Source organism: Hyla sarda, chromosome 2 (assembly GCF_029499605.1).
Source record: "Hyla sarda isolate aHylSar1 chromosome 2, aHylSar1.hap1, whole genome shotgun sequence".
Taxonomy (NCBI): Eukaryota; Metazoa; Chordata; class Amphibia; order Anura; family Hylidae; genus Hyla; species Hyla sarda.
The window spans coordinates 339652598-339675444 of NC_079190.1; the positions used below are offsets into that span (position 1 = coordinate 339652598).

The 22847-nt window shown below is 43.2% G+C and overlaps 1 protein-coding gene across 2 annotated transcripts in view; it reads left to right on the forward strand.

Moving 5' to 3' along the window:
• Nucleotides 1-22847, forward strand: part of REN (renin) — an 84807-nt gene that overhangs the window by 13007 nt on the left and 48953 nt on the right. For both annotated transcript variants that reach the window (XM_056558132.1, XM_056558130.1), the window contains exon 2: nt 5483-5624. The gene's annotated coding sequence lies outside the window, so the exon portion shown is untranslated. The remainder of the gene's footprint in view (nt 1-5482; nt 5625-22847) is intronic.

Here is a 22847-nt window from a genome sequence, read left to right on the forward strand (position 1 = left end):
TTAGGCCATATCTTGTTGCCTGACTGCCTGGTAGGACCAAGAAGGAGAGGAGCCCCCTTTGGCTTTCAGGGCATCATTTTATGAATAGTCCCCATTCATACTGCGTTTCGGCAGTATAGGTGTCCGTTGTCATGTTAAAAAAGGGATGCCAATGTATACTGTAGTAGTCTCATTCAGAAATAAATGGAGTTGCTACAGTATACATCAGCATCACTCTTTTTGACGTGATGCTGACGGATGCCTCTAACACTGCGGAAATGCAGTATGAACGGGACGCAGTGTAGGGTCACATAGAGCGCATCCACAGCATATTTCACACAGCGGATGCCCCCCAGCAGTCACAAGGGTGAGATCACTGCTGTGGCTGGGTAGCTTAGTGTGTCCGCCCATGACTGCCGGTGGGAAATCCGCCGCTATGAGTGGACACACAAAGCTACCAAGCCGCAGCAAGGAGCTCATTATTGTGACTGTTGGCGGGCATCCGCAGCACGTAATATGTTGCGGATGTGCGCCGTGTGATCTTACACATTATACATTTTTATTTTTCATTATATTTATTTAATAAATGTACTTTTATTTAATTTTTTGACGCTTTTTACACTTTTTTTTATACTTATTGTTTTTACGCTTTTATTTGTTTTATATTTTTTCACTTTTTTTTATGATTTGGAATACTTAGTATTCCAAAGCATTGCAGATATATGCTGCCTGCTAGTTTTACACTAGCAGGCAGCATATCAGCACGTCCTGACCGGGGCAGACCTGGGGGTCCTTGTAAAGACCCCCGGCTGCCCAGGTAACCAGCAGCACCTTGCGATCGTTGCAGGGTGCTACAGGAGAGAGACAGAGGGAGCCCCCTCCCTCTGTCAAAACTCCTTACAGCTCGCGGTCGCTTCCGATCAGGGCTGTAAGGGTTAAACTGCCGTGACCGAAGTTTTCTTTGGTCCCGGCAGTGCGGCAGACCCCCACCCGCCGGGGATCACACACAGCACCCCGCGATCGCGCTGCGGGGTGCTGCAGGGAAGACAGAGGGAGCTCCCTCTGTCATAACACTTACAGCCAGCGGTCACTTCTGCGGCTGTAAGGGTTAAATGGCCGGGACCGAAGTTTACTTCGGTCCCTGCTGCGATCTCGTGGGTGCACTGGGCAGCACCCATGAGAACCATGGATGAGTATAGACGTCCAGGTGCCGGAACGGCGGCCGACCTTGACCTCTATACTCGTCCATGGTCGCTATCGGGTTAAGAGAGGCTACAACTAGAGGGCCTATTGCAACATATATGAGGAACCGAACTACTGAAGACTGCATCAACAAGAAAACAGTGTCCAAGAAAAGAAGATCCCCAGTGGAATCTTCAGATCCTAGGTCCGGATGGTGGACCTTGGGTCTCCCGGAAGGAAATAAGAAATTCGGGAATTGCCCTCAATGCAAATACAATTGTGGTCTACGCAGTGGAAGATTTGGAAGTTACTATTTTTCTGTCAGAGAACTTATCACATGTTGAACCACATATATGGTATATTTCATCATATGTGGGTGCCAAAGATTTTACATCGGCAAAACTATACATCCACTCCGCATCAGAATAAGGGAACATCTATAAATACTAGTCTATAAAACTCGAAATTTCAGAATATTTTAGGTTAAATAATAATACAGCATCTATTCAAATTATATGGGATGCCATGAAGGCTTTCCTTCGGGGGATTCTGCTGAAATTTATTGTTATGCATAAGCGCACAATCTCTTCAAAAACTGATGCTTTATATGATTCTGTGCGGTCTGCAGAATCTAGATTTCTGGTAGAGCCATCTAGGCAAGCGGGGGAATTAATGTATAAAACCGAATTAAGAAGTCATTTGTTGGAAGCAGCCAATAACAGGAGAATGATGAATTCACAAATAGCATATGCAGAGGGAGAGGTGGCTGAGCATATACTAGCCAATGTGGTTAAAGCACAAGATCCCCTGCCGCAGATATCTCATATAGTAGTTAAAGGTGGTAATAAGTTGAGGGATAATTCAGATATCCTGAATGTGTTTGTGGAAGTTTACTCACCGCTATACCAGTCGAAGGGTGTCCTCTAGGGATATGTGGGAATTCCTTAAACAAACTAGACTATAACAACTTTCAGGGGAGGATTTTGAATCTTTGGAGGCTGAACTCACGTTAGGAGAACTACAACAGGCAGTTAATACATTTGCTAATAATAAGGCACCCGGTATTGACGGTTTCCCTGCAAAATTATATAAAAAGGATGTTTTGCCAAAACTTCTAGACCTTTTTAATCATTCTCTGGACGTAGGTTCACTCCCCGCGTCAATGCGAGAGGCGATTATTGTAGTTATATTGAAAAAAGGTAAAGACCCGACAGACCCCTCATCTTATAGACCGATTGAGTGATGTAAAGATTTTGGCTAAAGTTCTAGCATTAAGACTAAACAAAATAATTGCTAAGCAGATTCATCCTGATAAAATGGGTTTTATTCCAACTAGATCTACATCAATAAATATCAGACATCTTTTTTCTAAGCTTACAGGTTCCTCCGGACTCCTGTGAAGACAGGGCCATATTCGCTTTGGATGCGCAAAAAGCTTTCGACTCTGTGGAGTGGCCCTGTCTTTGGGCGACTCTGGAGGCTATGGGATTTGGCCCAAGGTTCATAGCCTGGATACGGCTGCTTTATAAGGACCCAATAGCACGCATTAGGGTAAATGGACAGATTTCTCTTAGTTTTCCATTGTGTCATGGAACAAGACAGGGTTGCCCTCTTTCCCCGCTGCTATTCGCGAATGTAATGGAGCCTCTTGCTGAATTTATCCGTGGTAACTCTAAGATAAAAGGGTTCCAGTATTGAAATTATATAAACAAAATGTCCTTATACGCAGATGATTCCCTATTGTATTTGAATGATATGGGGTCATCTCTTAAAACTGCGATAGAAGTACTTACTCGTTTCAGTAAATTTTTTGGAATTACCATAAATTGGGACAAATCCTACCTAATGCCTCTGGATAGACAAGTGTCTTACATAAAGGTTAATGAGAAAGTAAGTTTAGAATGTGCGACCCAAATTAAATACTTGGGGATAGAAATATCACCCTCTATCTATGATCATGAAAAGTTAAACCTAATACCTTGGCTTAATCGCATTAAGAAAAAAAGCAGTGCACGGCGGAAACTAAATCTCTCCCCAGTGGGTAGGGTGAATCTTATTAAGATGACAGTGATGCCACAGTTGTTATATTTTTTTCATAATTCCCCTATCTGGATAAATTTTAGCCTTTTTCAGAGAATTAACACTCAATTTCGTGAGTTGATTTAGAATGGGCGAAAGCCCAAACTAAAGTTTTATTATTTATATCGTCCAAAACAGGAGGGCAGACTGGCTTTGTCTAACCCTTGGTTTTATTTTCTTGCAGAACAATGCCAATACCTCAGGGAATGGGATAATATGAACTTGAAAAATTGAAAGGCTTTGACAATTGGAGGAAGCTAGAGGTAGTGTGGGTAAAAGATTTGTTTAAATTTGACAACCATCGCTCTTTTAGAGATTTTCAGGAGGACTTTAATATCCCTGCTAAAGCGTTTTTTCAATATCTACAGTTGAGGCATGCCGTTGATGCACAGCAAAAATATTTCCCTTTAAAGGGTACCTCTCATCAAATAAACTTTTGATATATTTTAGATTAATGAATGTTGAATAACTTTCCAATAGCATGTTAATGAAAAATATGCTTCTTTCTATTGTATTTTTCCCGATCAGTCCTGTCAGCAAGCATTTCTGACTCATGCTGGAGTCCTAAACACTCATAGCTGCCAGCCTGCTTTGTTCACAGCCAAACAGGCTGTGAACAAAGCAGGCTGGCAGCTCTGAGTGTTCTCCTTTGTGAACAAAGCAGACTGGCAGCTCGTAGTGTTTAGGACTCCAGCATGAGTCTGAAATGCTTGCTGCCAGGACTGGTAGGGAGACCCCTAGTGGTCATTTCTTCAAAGTGGAAAATTAAATAGAAAGAAGCATATTTTTTTAATAACATGCAATTGTAAAGTTATTCGGCATACATTAATCTATAATATATCAAAAGTTTTTTTGATGAGAGGTAACCTTTAACTGTAAATAAAGACCCAGCCCTGGATGTAATAATAAAAGAGAAGAAACAGGAGGGATTTATCTCCAAAACATATCAATTCCTTGCTGCTAGAGGTTGGGCGACACAGTTGATACCGGCTTTCCTTAAATGGCAGGGGGAATTAGTAGAGAACAGTGGAAATTAGTACTTAATAGTATTCCCAGTCAGGCACTAGGAGAAGGGGTGAAGCTAACACAATTTTATATCCTGTACAGATCATATAGAACCCCGGCTCTTCTTTTTAAAATTGGGTATGGTAAAGATTCAAAATGCCCTCGGTGTTCTCAAGATTCTGCGGACATTATACACATGTTTTGGAGTTGCTTATATATCTAGTGCTACTGGACAGAAATCTTAGAATATATTGGCACTGTATGGGATATTGATTTACCTTTAGATCTTAAAACCTGCATACTAGGATATTTAGACAATCTAAATACATCATCTTATACTAAAGTAGTCGTAGGGAGACTCCTACATAATGCTAGGAAATTAATAGCACAGCTTTGGAAAGACCCGTCTCCCCCTAGGAAAGAACAATTTGTTAAGAAAACGGAGAAGGTGGTCGCATGGGAGAAAGCGATATATACAACAAAGAGAGGGCTAGCAGACAAATGTAGTTTGATTTGGAATTGGTGGATTAAAAGACAGTAATGCTAGTTCCTGTATTAGAGGGTTCCCCTCCTTCCCCTTATTAAAAAAAAAAAGTTTTCCTCCCCAGGCCATTAGGGAATGTAGGCAGAACTTGAATGCCCCTAATAATTTTGTAATATTTTGTTATTGCAGAATATATTATGTTTTTGTATCCTTAATAAAAAATAAAAAATAAAAAAAAAAAAGAATAAGGGAACCTCTGCATTCAATTCAGAGCCCCAAGTCTGGAGCCCCAAGATTCATTGATCACATCAGAGAGATGCATGGAAGTGACACTAGAGGTCTCAGGTTTGGCGGGTTACAAGTGGTTAAACATGCTGGACCAGGTAGTGACCTCGCTATTACGTGCTGAGATCTTTTGGATAATTTGCACGGATGCACTTGGTCCTTTAGGTCTTAATGATAGGATTGAGATGACAGCGCTCCTTTAATAATATTTTTGAGCCCCCCTGTAACTTTTTTTGCAGGAGCGTTAGTTCATTAGTTGGTGGCCCTATTATAGGTTTCCTCATACTTTCATTATATGCTGATTAATATATAGTTGTACTAACACCATCAGTGGTGGTTGCAAGCCTCTTCCCCTTATTCACGGGGTTGTTTTTTTCTTTTGCCTTTTCCTCCTTTTTGGTCACCTAGCGTTGCCGTTTTGCCTCTGGTCACATGACTTGTTTCCTATTCCTTTTATTTCCTGCCTAGCTCTATGATGGTTACGAGGCCAGAAGAAGCGCAACTAGCGCGAAACTTCGCCGGCAGTTGCCTCGCCTCAGAGTGCCCTGCTTCGTGTCTGAGATCGGGTCGTCCGTCGTTGCCAGAGGAGTCGAGCTACTGCACCCCTGCGGTGAGTGCGGGTACCCTGTTTGTTCTTTTGTTGGTACTAGATATAAATGGATGTTTTTAGAGATAAAAACGGGTGTTAGCAGTCCGTTATTTTATATGCAAGTTTTACAAAATCTTTTACCATTTTATTTTGTTAACATCAGTTTCATATCCATTATGAGTGATCTCCATTATGTGACAATAACAGACACGTCATAACGGATTTGAACAACTCTGATGTGAACATAGCCTTATATATGTGACACTAATGTTATATATGTACTATTATTACCCCTATTATACTGTATATGTGTTACTGTTATTATTGTTTATTCACAGGGACCACGGGTACTACGATGACAAAAGCATTAATAATTTGTTAAGGGAGAATTGCTAGCTAAACAATTACTTCCTCTCCCCTAGCATACTGGAAGTGGATCCTCCAAAATGTGTTATTTAATTCAACAGTAACTAAAATGATAGATTAAAAATGTTGTAGAACAATTTTTTATTTTATAGTACACTGTTTGATGGATTTATTAACAATAGATATTACAACGGAGCAATAATATTAGTTCTTTCCCATTTTACATATTGCCATTATAGCTCATTATGACCTTTACCCCCTCATGCTTAGTATCACAGCTCCTGTCCTGGCCAAGGTTTGGGAACAATTTTGTTATGTTCATACTGGGAACCAAGCAGGGGCAGTGTGGGAAAGTATCTTGCAGCCAGTGAGAAGCAGCCCTAGACTCTTGACACAAGGGTTAAGCTCCTAAATCTGCAGCGATGAAGCAGTGATGGGAAGGAGAGACCATAAGGGTGCAGACAGGTCTTCAAGGCAGAATGGTTTCACACAGAATCCAAGTCACAGAAAGATGTCTGCAGCTCTTCAGTGCCACTGTTGTACAGCTGAAAAATAAAGTTCAATATTGTATATACATAAAGTACATTGTACAATTGTAACACTTCACACTACCAAATAAATAACATTTATTTGCTAAAACTAGAACACTCCTATAAGTATAAATAATTAGGATTATTTTATACTGAGGCGCCATGCTCCAGAATAGAGGCACAGACAAAAAGTGTACCTACCTAATTATTATTATTAAAGGGTGTAACACTCACGTTTCAGAAGACAGGAACCCCGGTGGATGTGGATCCTCTGGACCTGTGTGGCAGATGACCGTACCAGGGAGCGGAGTCTAAGGTGCCGCTGGTTTTCACCAGAGCCCGCCGCAAAGCTGGATGGACTTGCTGCAGCAGGCGGCACCCAAGTTGCTACCCCTGGCATGGCTCGACCACACAGGTGATGCGAGGCACAGGAGGGATGAGGCAGAAGGTCAGGGCAGGTAGCACGGTTGCATAGTCAGGACGTAGCAGGAGGGTCAATTGGCAGGTGGCAGAGAAGCAAGGTCAGGTCACAAAACGAAGGATCAGATACACGGCAAGGCAGAAACAGGAATGTTTTCTCTCATGCTCAAGGCAACAAATATCTGTCAGGGGAGCGCACTGGCCCTTTAAATCTTAAAGCTATGGCGCGCATGCGCCCTAGGGGACGCGCCCGCCGGAGCAGTGAGGCAGAGGCTGGGGCAGGAGAAGCACCAGGTGAGTGACGGACTGGGGCTCGCAATGCGAGTCCCAGCCCCACCGGCAGCAGGTAAGGGACCATGCGCTCACGGACTTGTGCGGCCGGAGCGCATAACGTAACAAAGGGATTTCCCTGTTTATGCAAATTAATATTTAAACCCTTAATCCCTTAAGGACCAAGCCCATTTTCACCTTAAGGACCAGGCCAATTTTATTTTTGCATTTTCGTTTTTTCCTCTTCGCCTTCTAAAATCCATAACTCTTTTATATTTCCATCTTCAGACCCATATAGGGGCTTGTTTTTTGCGTGACCAATTGCACTTTGCAATGAAACCTCTCATTTTACCATAAAATGTACGGCGAACCCCAAAAAAATTATTTTTAGGGACGAAATTTTTATGAAAACCAAAACTTTGCACATTTTGGAGGGGTTCGTTTTCACACTGTAAAATTACGGTAAAAATGATATGTCTTCTTTATTCTGTGGGTCAATACAATTAAAATGATACCCATGGCTAGATACTTTTATATTTTTGTACTGCTTAAAAAAAATCTAAAACTTTTAGGATAAAATCATTAATCTAAAATGCCCTATTTTGACCACCTATAACTTTTTCATTTTTCCGTATATAGGGTGGTATGAGGGCTCATTTTTTGCGCTGTCATCTGTACTTTTTTAGATACCACATTTTCATATATAAAACTTTTAGATAATTCTTTATTATTTTTTTTTATAAAATGTGACAAAAAAGCAGCATTTTTGGACTTTTTTTTAACTTTTTACGTTTACGCCATTCACCGTACGGGATCATTAACACTATAATTAGTTATTTCAGACATTTACGCATGCAGCAATACCAAATATGTTTATTTTTAAAAAATTACGCTTTTTGGGGGGAAAAACTGACAATTTTTATTTTTATTGGGGAAGGGGATTTTTTGACTTTTTTTTTTTTTTTACATTTTTCAACTTCTTTTTTTTTACACTTTTAATGTCCCCAATCCTTTGATTGCTAATACTGTGCAGTGCCATGTATAGGACACAGCACTGCTCAGTATTATCGGTGATCTTCTGCTCTGGTCTGCTCGATCTCAGACCAGAGCAGAAGACCCCAGGAGACGACCCAGGTGAGGGGACCTCCGACCGCCATGCTGGATGATCGGATCGCAGCGGCAGCGCTGCGGGCGATCCGATCATCCATTCAAAGTGCCGCACTGCCGCAGATGCAGTGATCTGTATTGATCACGGCATCTGAGGGGTTAATGGCGGACATCTGCGCGATCACGGATGTCGGCCACTATGATGCTCACGGTCATACACAGGACGTAAATGTATGTCTTGGTGCGGGAAGTCCCGCCAAACTAGAACGTATATTTACGTCTGTGGTCGTTAAGGGGTTAAGGACAATTAAGCCTGCACGCGCCTTAAAACCAAGCCGTTTTTTTTTAAATCAAGGATGTATGACTTTTTTAGAGAATAACTCTGGTAACGTTTTGCCAATCATGATAATTCTGACACTGTTTTTTTATCACAAGATGTACTTCATGTACATAGTAAAAGTAGGCTGATATCATGTGCCGTTTTTTTTTCATAATGCAAAAAATCATGAAAAAAAAAAAAAAAAGATTTCTTGCTATTTTAACACTAATAGGTTGCATATATTTATACTTCCTGAGCAAATAGTTTGTGAAACTTATACTTTTAACCTCTTAAAGACCCATGACGTATGCATACGTCATTACACCCTGGGTCTTAAGGACCCATGACGTATGCATACGACATGGTCTTTTCCTGGTCTCGCCGCTCACCTGGCGGAGATCGGAAGCGGATCCCTGCTGAAATCCTTCAGCAGGGATCCAGGGCAAACGCCGAGGGGGGCCCCCCATGTCGGCGATCGCCGCAAATGGCAAGGGAAATCGCCCTTGCGATCTGCGGCGATACCGGGCTGATCGGGTCTCTAGGACCCGACCGCCCGGTAATTTCGCATGATCCCGGCTGTCACAGACAGCCAGGACCATGCTAAAGCATAGGAGCGAGGTGGCAAGCCTGCCACCTCCTCCGATCCCCTGCGATCCGTCGGTTAACTAACCGACCAATCGCAGGGGGGGGGGGGGGGGGGGCTGGTGGTTACTTCCTCCCGTCCTGTCCGGCCCCTGGAAGTCCAGAGAGGACGGGAGGAAGACCGGAGGACGCGGTGGGGGACGGGGGAGTGCTGGGGACCGGCCCCGGTACTTACCTCGTCCCTGAAGACCCGGATCCCGGCGAGGAAGATGGCGGCGGCGGTGACAGGTGAGTAGATCTTCAGCCGCGGTCGGGCCCTTTACAGCAATGCACGTCGCCGTAAAGCGACATGCATTGCTGTATTGGGACCCTGTATACAACAACTCCCAGCATACCCAGACAGCCCTTGGCATCTGGGCATGCTGGGAGTTGTAGTTTTGCAACATCTGGAGGTCCACAGTTTGGAGACCACTGTGCCCTTCCAGATGTTTCAAAACTACACATCCTCAGCATGCCCTTACTGTCCAGGCATGCTGGGAGTTGTAGTTCTGTAACATCTGGCCCTTCAGATGTTGCAGAACTACAACTTCCAGCATGCCTGGACAGTTTTGGCATACTGGGAGTTGTAGTTTTGCAACATCTGGAAGGGCACAGATTGGGAACCACTGTATTAGTGGTCTGCAAACTGTAGTCCTCCAGATGTTGCAAACTACAACTCCAAGCATGCTGGGAGTTGTAGTTCGGCAACATCTGCCTCTAAAGATGTTGCCGAACTACTACTTCCAGCATGCCTGAGAATGTTTGGGAGTTGTGGTTTTGCAACAACAGGAGGCACACTGGTTGGGAAACATTGTCTGTTTCCTAACTCAGTGTTTCCCAACCCGTGTGCCTCCAGCTGTTGCAAAACTATAACTACCAGCATGCACTGATAGACTGTGCATGCTGGGAGTTGTAGTTTTGCAACAGCTGGAGGCCCCCCCCCCCTGTGAATGTAAAGGGGACATTCACATGGGCAGGGGCTTACAGTGAGTATCAGGCTGCAAGTTTGCTATTCAGCAAATTTTGCGCGGCAGCTCAAACTCGCAGCGGGAAAATCGCTGTAACCCCCCCCTGCCCGTGTGACTGTACCCTAAAAACACTACACTAACACAAAATAAAATAAAAAGTAAAAAACACTACATATACACATACCCCTACACAGCCCCCCTCCCCTCCCCAATAAAAATGAAAAACGTCTGGTACGCCACTGTTTTCAAAATGGAGCCTCCAGCTGTTGCAAAACAACAACTCCCAGTTTTGCCGGACAGACATCGACTGTCCAAGCATGCTGGGAGTTTTGCAACAGCTGGAGGCACCCTGTTTGGGAATCACTGGCGTAGAATACCCCTAAGTCCACCCCTATGCAAATCCCTAATTCAGGCCTCAAATGCGCATGGCGCTCTCACTTTGGAGCACTAACGTATTTCAAGGCAACAGTTTAGGGTCACATATGGGGTATCGCCGTACTCGGGAGAAATTGCCTAACAAATTTTCGGGGGCTTTTTCTCCTTTCACCCCGTATGAAAAGGTGAAGTTGGGGTCTACACCAGCATGTTAGTGTAAAAAATTTTATTTTTTACACTAACATTCTGGTGTTGCCCTATACTTTTCATTTTGACAAGAGGTAAAAGGGAAAAACGCCCCCCCAAATTTATAATGCAATTTCTCCTGACTACGGAGATACCCCATATGTGGGCGCAAAGTGCTCTGGGGGCGCACAACAAGGCCCAGAAGGGAGAGTGCACCATGTACATTTGAGGTGATTTGCACAGGGGTGGCTGATTGTTACAGCGGTTTTGACAAACGCAAAAAAAAAAAAAAACACATGTGACCCCATTTCGGAAACTACACCCCTCACGGAATGTAATGAGGGGTGCAGTGAGAATTTACACCCCACTGGTGTCTGACAGATCTTTGGAACAGTGGGCTGCGCAAATTAAAAATTTTGTACAGCCCACTGTTCCAAAGATCTGACAGACATCAGTGGGGGGTAAATGCTCACTGTACCCCTTGTTACGTTCCTCAAGGGGTCTAGTTTCCAAAATGGTATGCCATGTGGGGGTTATTTTGCTGTTCTGGCACCATAGGGGCTTCCTAAATGCAACATGCCCCCCGAGCAAAATTTGCTCTGAAAAAGCCAAATATGACTCCTTCTCTTCTGAGCATTGTAGTTCGCCCGTAGTGCGCTTAAGGTCAACTTATGGGGTACCTCCATACTCAGAAGAGATGGGGTTACAAATTTTAGGGCGTATTTTCTGCTATTAACCCTTGCAAAAATTTGAAATTTGGGGGGGAAACACACATTTTAGTGAATTTTTTTTTTTTTTTTTACGTATGCAAAAGTCGTGAAACCCCTGTGGGGTATTAAGGCTCACTTTATTCCTTGTTACGTTCCTCAAGGGGTCTAGTTTCCAAAATGGTATGGCATGTGGGTATTTTTTGCTGTCCTGGCACCATAGGGGCTTCCTAAATGCGACATGCCCCCGAGCAAAATTTGCTCTTAAAAAGCCAAATATGACTCCTTCTCTTCTGAGCATTGTAGTTCGCCCGTAGTGCGCTTCAGGTCAACTTATGGGGTACCTCCCTACTCATAAGAGATGGGGTTACAAATTTTGGGGGGTATTTTCTGCTATTAACCCTTGCAAAAATGTGAAATTTGGGGGGAAACACACATTTTATTGAATTTGTTTTAAAAATGTTTTACATATGCAAAAGTCGTGAAACACCTGTGGGGTATTAAGGCTCACTTTATTCCTTGTTACGTTCCTCAAGGGGTATAGTTTCCAAAATGGTATGCCATGTGGGCTTTTTTTTCCTGTTCTGGCACCATAGGGGCTTCCTAAATGCAACATGCCCCCCAAAAACCATTTCAGAAAAACGTACGCTCCAAAATCCCCTTGTCGCTCCTTCCCTTCTGAGCCCTCTACTGCGCCCGCCGAACACTTTACATAGACATATGTGGTATGTGCTTACTCGAGAGCAATTGGGCTACAAATCTAAGTATACATTTTCTCCTTTGACCCCTTGTAAAAATTCAAAAATTGGGTCTACAAGAACATGCGAGTGTAAAAAATGAAGATTGTGAATTTTCTCCTTCACTTTGCTGCTATTCCTGTGAAACACCTAAAGGGTTAAAATGCTGACTGAATGTCATTTTGAATACTTTGGGGGGTGCAGTTTTTATAATGGGGTCATTTGTGGGGTATTTCTAAGATGAAGACCCTTCAAATTCACTTCAAACCTGAACTGGTCCCTGAAAAATTGTGATTTTGGAAATTTTGTGAAAAACTCTGGTGTCTTCCAAAAGTAAAAACACGTCAATTTTATGATGCAAATATAAAGTAGACATATTTAATATGTGAATAAAAAATTATAATATTTGGAATATCCATTTTCATTACAAGCAGAGAGCTTCAAAGTTAGAAAAATGCTAAATTTTCAAATTTTTCATCAAATTTTGGGATGTTTCACCAAGAAAGGATGCAAGTTACCAAAAAATTTTACCACTAAGTTAAAGTAGAATATGTCACGAAAAAACTATCTCGGAATCAGAATGATAATTAAAAGCATTCCAGAGTTATTAATGTTTAAAGTGACAGTGGTCAGATGTGCAAAAAATGGCCGGGTCCTAACGTGTAAAATGGCTGGGTCCTTAAGGGGTTAAATGTCTACTTGATTTTGAATTTTTTTTTAAATTAACTTTTTTAATGAATTTGAAGCCTAACAATTTTACTTGAAATTAAAAAAATGTTCGAAATTTGAAAAGTGTGGTATGCAAGATTGTGCTATGCAGAAACTTGGAGGTGGTAGAAGATAAAGGGCCAGTATGCCTGTAATTATGGTTTGCACCTGCACAGTTTTTTTTTTATAAATATCTGCACCTCCCATCACTCCCTGCCGGATCTTTGTTGCCCCAGTACCTTAGAGAAAGCGTTTGTGTTTAGTCTTGCCGTGTTTCAGACCCTTGCATTCTGTGACCTGACCTTGCTCCATGCCGCCTGCCTATTGACCTCCTGGTACATTCCTGTTTACGCACCTGTACCGCCAGCCCTGACCTCCTGCTATCCAGACCACATCTTGCCTATTCCTTCTGTGCCTCGAATCTCCTCGGCCGCCTGTGTGGTCGGGTCATGCCAAGGGAAGCAACCTGGGTGACGCCTGCCTCAGCAAGACCATCCCGCTTTGCGGCGGGCTCTGGTGAAAACCAGCGGCACCTTTGAGTCCGCTCCCTGGCATGGCTCACGTCATTTGCCACACAGTCCCAGTGGATCCACTACCTCCTGAGAATCCTGCCTACTGCCGTGAGTCTTTACAAGCGTAATTTGAATTAGCTTTTTCCGCATGCATTATTTATGGGATACATTTTTTAAAAATAGCTTTTAAAATGAATGAAATGCACCCCAAATTTGATTACGCTGCTCGTTCCATGTTAGGGAGTACCCCCCACTTATGTACATGAAGTACTATGTACATGAAGTACATCTTGTGATAAAAAAAAACAGTGTCAGAATTATTATGATTGGCAAAACATTACCAGAGTTATTCTCTAAAAAAGTCATACATCCTTAGAAATGAGCCTCATATTTTATCATGCTGTTTGTCCCGGGCTGGGCAGTACCCCCAATTAGGCCATATTTGGTTGCCTGACTGCCTGGTAGGACCAAGAAGGAGAAGATCACCCTTTGGCTTTCAGGACATCATTATATGAATTATAGACCCCACTCCATGCTTGCAAAGGGTCAGATCTGGCAGAACAATGCCGCACCCCTACAAGTGACCCCATGTGGACTGCAAGATTTTTGTCTCAGAAAGAAATATGTATTAGCTGGACCAGGGACCGCTCTGATCCGTCCTTGGTCGGCTAGCAGGGATGCACAGCTGTCTGTGACAGTTGCAGTTCCTGATGGATATATCTGGGGTGGCCCAGTATGGGAGGGGTTACCCCGTACCCTTGCTGCCCTGTCTGGCAGCCTCCCTTCAGTGTCCCCTGAGCTCCCTTGTACTTGTTTCCCCCCTGTACATATGTTCTGCATTGTAATCTATATATATAAAACTCAATGTGTGTATGTGTGTGTGTGTGTGTGTGTGTGTGTGTATGTATGTGTGTATGTTCCAGCATCACGTCCAAACGGCTAAAGATATTAACATGAAACTTGGCACACATGTTACTTATATGTCAGCAACAAAATAGGATAGGTGATTTAACCCTTACTCACCCCCATTTGCCAGGGGCGGGGTTTATGTTTAAAGTCCCATACAAGTCTATGGGAAATATATGTTACTGCATAACTTCCAAACGGCTGGAGATATTTCCATAATACTTGGTCACGTTACTTATATGTCCACTTAAAATATAGGATAGTTAATTTAACCCTTAACTACCCCCATTTGTGAGGGTTGGGCTTTTTGTTTAAAGTCCCATGCAAATCAATGGAAAATGTATGTTCCCACATAACTTCCGTACGGCTGGTGATATTTCAATACCTGGTACACATGTTACATGTCGGGATATGAGGTCGGGATAGGAGGTCGAGATAGGAGGTCGGGATAGGAGGTCGGGATAGGAGGTCAGGATAGGAAGTCGAGATATGAGGACGGGATATGAGGTCAGGATAGGAGGCCAGGATAGGAGGCCAGGACAGGAGGATGGGATAGAGGACGGGATAGGAGGATGGGATAGGAGGTCGGGATAGGAGGTCGGGATAGGAGGTCAGGATAGGAGGCCAGGATAGGAGGACGGGATAGAGGACGGGATAGGAGGATGGGATAGGAGGTCGGGATAGGAGGTTGAGATAGGAGGTCGGGATAGATGGATGGGATAGGAGATCAAGATAGGAGGACGGGCTATGAGGACGGGATAGGAAGATGGGATAGGAGATCGGGATAGATGGACGGGATAGGAGCACAGGATAGGAAGTCGGGATAGGAGGTCAGGATAGGAGGTCGGGATAGGAGGTCGGGATAGGAGGACGGGATAGGAGGTCGAGATATGAGGCCGGGATAGGAGGCCGGGATAGGAGGCCGGGATAGGAGGTCGGGAAAGGAGGTCGGGAAAGGAGGTCGGGAAAGGAGGTCGGGATAGGAGGTCGGGATAGGAGGTCGGGATATGGGGTTGGGATATGACAACAATATATGAGGATGGGATATGAAGTCAAAAGATTGCTCCTATGTTTATTTTTCTCCCCAACAAGGATTAGAAAGGAAAAATCGGGCAACGCCGGGTACACAGCTAGTCTATATATATATATATATATATATATATATATATATATATAACTCAATGGGGGACATGTATCAAAGATGTTACCCCTGTTTTGTGTGTATGTTTTTGCGCCAAATTTTGCGCAAGCCCTTTTTTTTGCGCATTTTTTTGCGCACGTTTTGGTAGAGCATGTCCTCCAGATGTGGTGATATGGGGTACCTTGGAGTGACATCTATAGTACACAAGGATTTATTAATTGCGTACTTTTCCTTTACACCCAAAATTTTGTCGCAACAGCTGTTTTTTTTTTTGCGCAAATATAAGCCATCTTGGACTTAAGGTAGCAAGATGCTCTAAATCATCAATTCTATTTTCCAAAGAGTGGATTGAGGAGATTACTACATTTACCCGCAATTTATGAAGCTCCTTGCACTTGATTGATAAATTTGGCGCTTCTGCACATAATTTAGAATTCAGGAAAAGGGGTAAAATGCTTCTACACAAATAATGATACATGTCCCCCAATGTGTCTATGTATGTATGTGTGTATGTTCCAGAATAACGTCCAAACGGCTAAAGATATTAACATGAAACTTGGCACACATGTTACTTATATGTCAGCAACAAACATAGGATAGGTGATTTAACCCTTACTCACCCCCATTTGCCAGAGGCGGGGTTTTTGTTTAAAGTCCCATACAAGTCTATGGGAAATATATGTTACTGCATAACTTCCAAATGGCTGGAAATATTTCGATAATACTTGGTCACATGTTACTTATATGTCCACTTAAAATATGGGATAGTTAATTTAACCCTTAACAACCCCCATTTGTCAGGGTCGGGGTTTTTGTTTAAAGTCCCATGCAAATCAATCAATGGGAAATGTATGTTCCCACATAACTTCCATACGGCTGGACATATTTCAATACCTGGTACACATATTATAGGTCGGGATAGGAGGTCGAGATAGGAGGATGGGATATGAAGATGGGATAGGAGGTCGGGATAGGTGGTCGAGAGGAAAGGAGGACGGGAAAGGAGGACAAGATAGGAGGTTGGGATAGGAGGTTGGGATAGGAGGTTGAGATAGGAGGTCGAGATAGGAGGTCGAGATAGGAGGTCAAGATAAGAGGACGGGATAGGAGGTCGGGGTAGGAGGTCGAGATAGGAGGATGGGATATGAGGACGGGATAGGAGGACAGGATAGGAGGTCGGGATATGGGGTTGGGATATGACAACAATATATGAGGACGGGATAGGAGGACGGGATAGGAGGATGGGATAGGAGGACAGTATAGGAGGTCGGGATAGGAGGTCGAGATAGGAGGAAGGGATAGGAGGTCGAGATAGGAGGTCGAGATCAGAGGTTGAGATAGGAGGTCGGGATAGGAGGTCGGGATAGGAGGTCGGGATATGGGGTTGGGATATGACAACACTATATGAGGACGGGATATGAAGTCAAAAGCTTCCTCCTTTGTTTATTTTCCTCCCCAACAAGGATTAGGAAGGAAAAATCGGGCAACGCCGGGTACTCAGCTAGTGTATTATAAAATGTCTTGTTGCTTTAAGAGTTGTACCATGTGTTATGTCATGTGATTGTTACCCAGGAGGTATCTGTGACCAGGTGACCCCAAGGGAGACCTATGGGCTCCCTGCTAGTCTCCCCCATATAAGCCCTGGGTGGAGGTAGCTCTTTCTTTTTTGGGGATAAGTCTTTGCTGAGGTCAGTCGTGCTCAGAGCCGTCATCAGGGGGGTACAACCCATACTCCTGTAAGGGGCCGGAGCTTCAGAGGGCCCGGCCGGCCCAGTCCTTTTTTTTTTAACATTCTTTGCAAAGGGGCCCTCTGCTGTCTGTGTCTGCTCCTGGCGCCACTGGCCCGCATGCTCGCCACTTTAAAAAGAAAAAGCGCAGTTCACACGGCGCTTCTTTCATCACTGCTCCTGCCCGGCAGCACTGTGTGTGCCTTTAAGAAGCACACAGCATTCAATATGTGTTTGCAGCTGGAGTCACAGGAAGGAGCCAGCAGTTTCATCCTGTCCCTCCAGCCCGGGCTTCCTGAGTTGCAGCGGCCTAGCAAGAGTCTATCCACATAGGGAGCAGAGAGAAGAGGAGCGACAGCAGCTGCAGGGGAACGAAGGAGAGGTGAGTGATTTATTTTATTTTTTTCATGCTGTGAGGGGCATAATATACGATGGGGGGCAATGTGAGGGGGATATTACACAAAAGTGGACACTATGGGGATAATATTCGATGGGGGCAATAGGAGGGGGACAATATAGAAAGAGAGCAATATGAGGGGGGTAATATAGAAAGGGGAGCAATATGAGGGGGATAATATAGAAAGGGGAGCAATATGAGGGGGATAATATAGAAAGGGGAGCAATATGAGGGGAATAATATAGAAAGGGGAGCAATATGAGGGGGATAATATAGACACTGTTGGCGCCTAATACTATACAGCTGCACAGTGGGATCTAATACTATATGGGGCAGTGTAACACATATAGGGGGTTTGTATAGAGTTGAGGACTTTGCTGTAGCGAGGAGTCTAAAATGTTTGTCTGGCAGATTCGGTGAAGACGAATTGTTATCGGGAGAAATCTTTTTGATGACCCAGGACAGATGGAGAAGAAAGAGAAAAGTGAACGAATCCGATCAGAGAAGACGCCCCTGTGAGTATGTAACTATAATGACTTATATAGTCTGCAGCCCCTGTGTACAGCTCAAATCTACTCTTATATAGGGGTTATTGATCTTTTGAATAGTGGTTTTTATTCAATAACAATATAGCAGTGTTAGTCAGTGGTAATGGTAGTGGTCATGGTGTGGCAGAATTATATATCTCTTGTATTGTGGTGTTGTTAGTGATATTGGTCTGCGTATAGTGGCTTTTATTTCCTTACAGTATGGTAGTATTATTTAGTCAATCTTGAACTAATATGGAGTGGCGATATTATTTTATGTTTCTAAGCCCGATACTAAGATAATCTCCAGTGTGTGCCACAGTGAGGGGGGAGGGGGGGGGGGGCAGACTACAAGCCGTGTAGTCTGGTATACTCTGTATTTGCCACAGCAGTGTGCACCCATGTATTAGGTAGTTGTGCTGGCTATTTTTCTTTTTGCTTGTTTGTACAACTCAGGCGGTATGGCACCCTCTTTAGCTGAGCACCCCTCCTTTTTCACAGGAGATGTTTTAAATTGATAATGGATCCAGCATGTCACCCAGTCAGAGGCCATATGCCCAACAGAGGTGAGTGAAATGAGTGTTAGTCTCAGAATTTGTGTTAGGGCCCCATCCAAAAAGGAGGCCACCTCCGCGTGGTGGATGGGGGGACACATTTTGATAAAAAAGTGCGCTAAGAGCCTCCATTTTTTGACCAAGTGTGCTGCTGCAATCTTCTTTTTTTGTATACTCTAGATTTGTAAATTACTTCTATAAAAAAAATCTTAATCCTTTCAGTACTTGCTGCTGCTATGAGCTGCTGAAGTTGAGTTGTCCTTTTCTGTCTAAGTGCTCTCTGATGACACCTATCTCGGAAACTGTCCAGAGTAGAAGCAAATCCCCATAGCAAACTACTTCTACTCTGTGCAGTTCCTGAGACAAGCAGAGATATCAGCAGAGAACACTGTTGGGGACAGAAAAGAACAACTGAACATCAACCGCTGATAATCATTGGAAGGATTAAGATTTTTGAATAGAAGTACCATATTTATCGGGGTATACCACGCACCGGCCTATAACACGCACCCTCATTTTACCAAGGATATTTGGGTAAAAAAAGTTTTTTACCCAAATATCCTTGGTAAAATGAAGGTGCGTGTGTGTGCAAGCGTATACCCCGATACACCCCCAGGAAAGGCAGGGGGAGAGGGGCCGTCGCTGCCCACTTCTCTCCCCCTGCCTTTCCTGGGGTCTAGAGCCCTGCTGCCGCCGCTTCTCTCCCGCTACACAGGAAAAAGAGAAGGAAATACGCAATATAATGCACACCCACGGTAACTATAATCCAAAAAATATATCTTTATTACATATAAATATTACAAAACGCAGACAATACAGTTAAAACCAATTAAAAAAGGCCCAAATGGCCACTGCACAAATGAGGGGGGGGGGGACCCCATAACAAAAAGAGGTGGAGAACCCCACTCAGGGCACCTGCCTCCACAAATAAACAGGTTATCAACCTATCATACAACAAGAATGTTAAATCAATACAGTCCTGTCCCCACAACACTAATAATGTATATACAACCTGAGTATCCTTAATGCACAGGGGACTGGTAGTGGAGGACAATAGATGGAGGAGTAGTACGGCAGGTGCCCCCCTAGAGACCCCACGCGTTCCGTTGCCCGTCAGCAACTTCCTCAGTGGTGTTGTGCCTCCTTGATTTAGTCTCTGCCATATATACCAAACATAATTAACCTAATTGTGGTGAAGGAGTTACCTGTTTGTCCATTGTATCCCGTCTCCGGGCATTAACCCGCTTGTACTTCCGGGTACAGAGAAGGTTACATCCGCTCCATGATCCACATCCGCTCCGTCACTCTCTTACGGCTGCGTCCCACACACACACATCACTCGCGCATGCGCAGAGTATATTCCATATCCACGGCTAAAGATCTCTCATATGCGATCACTGCGCCTGCGCGCCTCCACTCATACACACTCATCACAGCTCATCAGTCACACAACACAACACACAAAATATCGCATTCATGCGCATGCGCACCACCACTCATATCCCCACAATCTATTCGCACCAATCTACCACACAACGGAGTTCCCTTTCACCACGCATGCGCATCTCAGTTATCATCCCTATAGTTCACACAAATATATTAATCTCTGCACAAGGCATCCTTTTTAGGAATCACATCTTATTGCTGTTTTATGCCCATATGGGGATGTCAATTAACATAACTCAAACACTGTTTTAGCTCCATATAACAAAATGCAGTTATCATCATGTGGGCAAATATACGTTGGCCAGACTGGCCAGCAGCTGCGGAAGGGGGTGCAGAAGCGCCTCTCGACCATAGCTCTGGCCAGGAGGGACGCAGCGTTATATAAACCACTTACGTCTGTTGCAGGCTATTTTTGGAAATACCATGCCGGAAAGCCGAATGGCCTACGAGTAGTGGGACTCAAGAGGATAATCATCAACATTAGGGGGGGCTCGGCCACGAGAAAATTATTACAAGCTGAGTCAAAATGGATCTATGATCTAAAGACAGAGGTGCCTCGGGGGCTAAATGAAGAGCTTCTCTATACAGGATTTTTGGGGTGAGTATGTATATGATTTTCCCCTTTTCCCTTTTCTCTCTTTTCTTTCCTTTCTTCTTTGCTCCCTTCCTTATCTGTATTGTTATGCAGCACTTGAATACTGTGGGGCCCTTGCTTAATGTTATTAGTTGCGGTGATGGTCATGTCTATGCACATTTATGAATATAGTGTAGATTTGGGAGATGGTGGTATCATTATTTGTTTATTTGAGGGTTATTGCACTTGCACACCAAAACACATTATAGGTCGTTTACACATCACAGTTCACCTAGAGGGGTGTGGGTGTGTGTCCGGGGGCAGCTAGCCTGTTGCTCAGGCACACATGCGCACCCGTTTACATATCACATATTTATACACACTTGTGGGTATTTCACATCACTGGCTTATGATCATTATGGGGGACACATATTATCATATGTATGTGTATGCATATGTGTATATATATGCAGGTATGTGTATACATATATATGCTTATTGGACACAACAGTAGTGCACACTTATCTGGATTTACACATCACTGTATTTCACACATATTGGGGTTCACACATTAGTTTTGCACTAGAGTTCACATTGGAGTGGGGTAGATACAGACCTTTTCTCATACACACTCGGGATTGGTCAGGAACACTCACTTGAGGGATAGGGACCCATGGTTAATATGGAGGGAGTAATTCAGGTAAGAAGGATGGACACTATTATGGAATGATTTCTTATGCATATTAAATATGTTTTTCCATACTATATCTAGGTCCGAGTGATGTCCAGATGATAGTGGCATACTCTATGAGCAAGAGGAATGGATGTGAGGGATAGGAGGAATCTGTCTGAAGTGTGGGTTGCTGCAGTTCTGGTGCGAAATATTGGGGCCTGGAGGTCTCCTGGAGTTTGGGACCTATATTTTTCTCTGTTTTTTTGTTTAAAAGAGCCGAGTCGGGATCGAGCAAATTTCTTCTTTCTTCGTCTCCCCTCATGGAGAACTAAATATGGAGAACTATTGGGGCACGACTGATCGGATTTGGACTTTGTGTGTTCCTCACGGTGCTTCTCCAATGGGAGAATTTGATATGTATATCCTTCAAAAATGGGGGATTCTGATTTGCATATCCTTTAAAATGACTTCTCTGGACTATATGCCCCTCTAAATAGGGGCTTGGGGAAATTTCACCATAGATATGGAAAGATGTTTACGAACCAGTGTGATGCAGACGTTAGATCGTTAATGTAATAATATGATGGTTAAACTAATATGATGGTTAAACGGATATATTAATATTAAAATAAAATGAATTTAATAAAATATAACAATCATAGATTTGGTTGAAGGAGTTACATGGGGTCCAATAATTAGGGGTACAGGGTGACTATATACAAATAATCCTTTGGTGTGCGCATGGAAGGTGAAGGATGCGGAGAGTGGTATGAAGTATGGTGAAGATATGAGAGAATGGGGTAAGATTTTGAATATGTGAATACAGATCATCTGAGAGGGATGATCTGAAAAATGTATAGGCTTATGTTGAAAGAAGTGGGTCACTATATCTTGGATCTAAATATATGTGTTCATTTATATATATATATATATATATATATATATATATATATATATATACTTTTTTATAGCACGTTCGTCTATAGCACATCTAATGTGGATAACTTTGGGGGCTTATGGATTATAATGGGGTGTTCTAATGTGGGCTATTCAATAAGGTCTAACAGGGTAGGCCTACTTTAATTATAGTGTCAATATGTGTAGGTGTAGCACCATGAGATTGATATATATATGTATGTTGGCCACGTGTTGGGTAAATAATGGACATGCTAATTTAATTGATATGATATATGGGCTTCACTGCTTTAGTAATAACATGGAACATGTGGTGATGTATTAATAGGTGATATAGTTTGTATACTTTGGGATTAACCCCTTAAGTACTGGTTTTTTTTCCGTTTTTGCATTTTCGTTTTTTGCTCCTTGCCTTTAAAAAATCATAACTCTTTCAATTTTGCACCTAAAAATCCATATGATGGCTTATTTTTTGCACCACCAATTCTACTTTGTATTGACATCAGTCATTTAGCCCAAAAATCTACGGTGAAACGGAAAAAAAAATCATTGTGCGAC